Source organism: Corylus avellana, chromosome ca3 (assembly GCF_901000735.1).
Source record: "Corylus avellana chromosome ca3, CavTom2PMs-1.0".
NCBI classification, from domain to species: Eukaryota; Viridiplantae; Streptophyta; class Magnoliopsida; order Fagales; family Betulaceae; genus Corylus; species Corylus avellana.
In genome coordinates, this window is record NC_081543.1 from 29,291,281 (window position 1) to 29,291,543 (window position 263).

A 263-nucleotide genomic window follows, 5' to 3' on the forward strand; every position below is an offset into this window, starting at 1 on the left:
CAAACAAAAGAATCTGAGATCGTTCTCTCTCTCTCTCTCTCAAATTCTCACACTCTGTATGTAAAATTACTTTCTCTGCGCTTAGAGAAGCTGTTGCTGATATGAAATGAGGTGGCATGCAGGCCACCTCCGGCCACCGCTAACTACCTAAGTGGTGGCTCAACCCCTCCAACCACCTTAACTGTGGTTTGCCTACCACTAGGGTGGCTTCTGATCACCCTTTCAATTTGTTTTAAATTTTTTTTATTAATTTTTATTTAATT